Source organism: Gavialis gangeticus, unplaced genomic scaffold, assembly GCF_001723915.1.
Source record: "Gavialis gangeticus isolate Ggan-Ray unplaced genomic scaffold, GavGan_comp1, whole genome shotgun sequence".
NCBI classification, from domain to species: domain Eukaryota; kingdom Metazoa; phylum Chordata; order Crocodylia; family Gavialidae; genus Gavialis; species Gavialis gangeticus.
The window spans coordinates 45669638-45673424 of record NW_017729032.1 but is presented as its reverse complement, the minus strand read 5'-3'; positions in this window follow the sequence as shown (position 1 = coordinate 45673424).

Here is a 3787-nt window from a genome sequence, read left to right as displayed (position 1 = left end):
CTATGGGGTCGGGGTGGGCGGGACAGAGTGGTGTCCTGCACAGGGGCCTGTTCACGGCAACACGTGCTCAGTGCAACTCCCCCTCCCCGGCAAACTGTTCCCAGCAATTGCTGCGGGCTGGAGCTGGGCCCCGTTGGCTTCCTTCCTCGTAGCCCTCCTCCCTTGCAAGAAGGCACTGAGCCAGCGACCCGGGGGACTCGCACCGCTTCTTTCCGAGGCGATCACATTTCCATTGCTTTTAATGCGAATCAGGTCAAGTGCATGTCATCATCCTGTGGCCAAGCTCCATCTCAGCAGTTTGGCCTTCCTCTGTTTCAGTGGATTTCACCATGCTGGCGGTAGATGGTCTGTGTGCACTGGGTACCTTCTCCCAAAGTCATGAACGACACGTGCCCCCGGCCGTTGGAGGGGCACAGCAGTGCTGGTGGCGGCAGTAAGTGGGGAGCTCCTGCAGACCCTGCTGGCACTCTAAGCGGTGGGGGAGGAGGGTGGTGAGCACCAACCAGGGGTCAATGACCACCTGCAGATGCTGCCAACAGGATGGGCAGCAGCCAGCGGTGATTGCCGGCTGCCTGCAGACACTGCCAGCAGTGTCATTGCGGGTGGGGGGAGTGGCAATGTTAGTGCCTTTTTGTAGGGGTGTACCACCACATTCGGGGTGCACATGTACCCCCTACGCATCGCCAATGCCCAAACATGATTTTTGTCATGTGGACACAGGAAAAATGGAAGGTGGACACGTGCCCTGAGAACCCACACCATGACCAGATGGTCTTTTTCAATTGTTGCATCATTTTTTCTTCCTGGGGTGCAGTTTTTGGCTCAGGTGCACAATAGGGTGTCTCCCCCCTTTCTAATACATCTCAACCCCAGAATGTCCCTTGTTTCTAAAGTGGAGCCGTAGGGGCAGAGTGGCATGGTGCGCCAGGCAAGGGGGCAGCGGCAGTACCTGGCTACCAATCTGGTGCCCCATGGCACTCTGCCTCCCTGCTGGACTGTGCCCCGCACCCTGTGATTCTGGGACTCACTTTAATTTTCGCCAACCCACTTGGTCCAGCGTATGAAATCCAGGACTCTCCTGGCCAAACCAGGACACGGTCACCCCACCAATGCATCATTTTATCCCTGTTATGAAGAAACCTATTCCTTTGCCAGTCATAGTCCATGGATTTCTACTAAGTGACCTGGCAGGGGAAATTCCGTGACCAAAGTGATACAATTAAAATAGCACTGTGCAGTAGAGGGCTGCACCCTTGTCTGCTTGCGGACAGGACTCCCGACGAAAGCTTCATAGTTAGCTTCCCACTGTCCGGCTTCCAGTGGGAGGATCTTGGCTACATGTTGGCTTTATGGAAATGGGAGACTTCCCTAGCTTGCTTCTGTGGCCATATGGCTGAGGGCAAGTGAAACTTGGGGGCGTCTGAACCCCAAGCCTCCAGGCTTGGGCTTGCACATAGGATGCCTGCCGAAGGATCTGAAGCATCTGAAACCCCAGGCTGGGGTGGATGATACTTGTTGATAGCAGGGCCACATATGGTTCTTAAATTATTCAAATGGATTTGGACCTGATCTGCCTAATTTGACGTGAGACATGAAAAATTTTCCTTAAAAAAAAAAACAACAACAAAAACAACTCCCCCCCGACATTATGTATGTTAAAATTGGCCTTCAGCCTTGAAAAATCATTGCATTTTGTGGCAAGAACATTGTTTTCCAATAGGCTGTCACTTTTTTATGGTAGTGCAACATTGTGCCTTTGGTGAAGGAGTTTGTTCGGTTGGATTCACTTAAAAAGTGAAACAGCAGATGTAAATCTTTCAAGAAATGTAATTTCAAGATATAAATAGAACTAGTGCAACAGCTCTTATGACCTCTATGAAACTAGGTCCCAAAAGAAGAGGTTGAAAAGGAGGTTAAAGTTTTCACAACAACTTCAGGAATAGATTGCGCCAAATGGTTGTGGTCATTATCTTCAGACTTTCCATTGTCTGTATGGAATCACATCTAGAAGTTTTTAGCTGTTTACTGCACAAGAATTTGTTACATACCAGATCTGAGTGTGAAAATAAGAATGTATGAACCTTCCACTATTGGCTATCAGTCACAGGCTAGCAAAATTGAAATTGATTTCTTGGGGGTGTAATTACAACCTGAAAAACACCATACAAAACAAATGGGAGAAACCTTCAGCAAGAAGGAGGAAAGGCGAGAATCAGCCTATTTCATCTGGTGTCATAATCTGCAATTTTATGTGACAAAGGACTTTACTATGCAATGTGAAAAGCAGTTAAGTGAAAAGTCTTAATATAGCACCAAGTTGTTTGCCAAATTATATCCAAATAATGTCTGAACGTATCTTGTGAGCATTGTCCCAAAATTGTTGGCGGAACTCATTGCTTTTATGCATCTTAAACATAAGAGCAGCTGAGAATTACAGTGGGATGCTAGATGTCTGTACGCGGAAGATGTGAGTCAAAACGGAGCCTCCCTCCCTTTAGCTAAACAGTAAGAACATTACAAAACTTGTCTCAGCTGCAAGTTGCTGTTTGTATGTAAAAATAGATAGTCACAAACAAAAGAAATTCTCATTTGTTACGCGTACGTGGCGGTGTTGTGTCTAGGAAGCCCATTGGAAGGAGCATTTTGAAGACCTTGTCAATCGAGACCATGCTGTTGATGAGAGTCTTCTCAACTCCATCCTGCAACACCTAGTCAGAGATGAGCTTGGAATCCCTGCAGCCCTTCTTGAAGTGAGGAAAGCCATCAAGCAGATGAAGAATGACTAGGCATCTGGAGTGGATGGAGTCTCTGTGGAAATCTTCAAGCAGGGGAGAGAAGAGCACATATTACAGCTTTATGCTTTCATCTTAAGGATCTGGAATGATGAGGAAATCCCAGATGACCTCAGGGTACCGTGACTGTGACAATCTTCAAGAAAGGAGGCAAGTCTTACTGGAAAGTACAGAGCGATTTCCTTGCTGTCCACCACAGGAAAGATCATTGCGAGAACCCTCCTGAATCATCTCCTTCAACTTGCTGAAGGGCTTTTCCTGAAATCTCAGTGTGGGTTTAGGGCATCAAGGGGCACACAACTGACATGATCTTCACAGCTCACTAGCTGCAGAAGAAATGCCAGGAACAACCTAAGCTTCTCTATATGGCATTCCTTGACCTCACAAAAGCTTTTGACTCTGTCAGCCAAGAAGTGTTTTGGATGATCCTTCTGAACTATGGATGCCCGCTGAAATTTGTCACCATTCTCTGCCTGTTCCATGCCAGTATACAAGTGGTGGTTCTCAGTAATAGATCTATCACAGAACCCTCTGCAGTTAAAACAGGAGTCAAGCAAGTCTGCATCTTCACTCCACCACTCTTCTCAATATTCCTTACCACGATATTACATCTGACCACCAACAAGCTTCCAGCCAGGGTGGAGCTAAACTGCTAAATGGATGGTAAGGTGTTTAATCTCAGCCAACTCTGAGCCAAAACGAAGACCTCCACGACCTCAGTCATTGAGCTCCAGTATGCTGATGGTGCTGTAGTTTATGCTTACTTGGAAGTAGACCTTCAGGCAATCATCAACATCTTTACTGAGGCATACAAGAAAATAGGACTGATGTTTAACATTCAGAAGACTAAGGTCCTCCACCAACCAGCTCCTAATGAACAGTCCCTAGCTCCGGTAATCAAGATCCATGGTGAGACTCTGGAGAACATTGATTATTTCCCATACCTTGGAAGCCATCTCAGAAGGCTGACATGGACAAAGAAATCCAACGTTGCC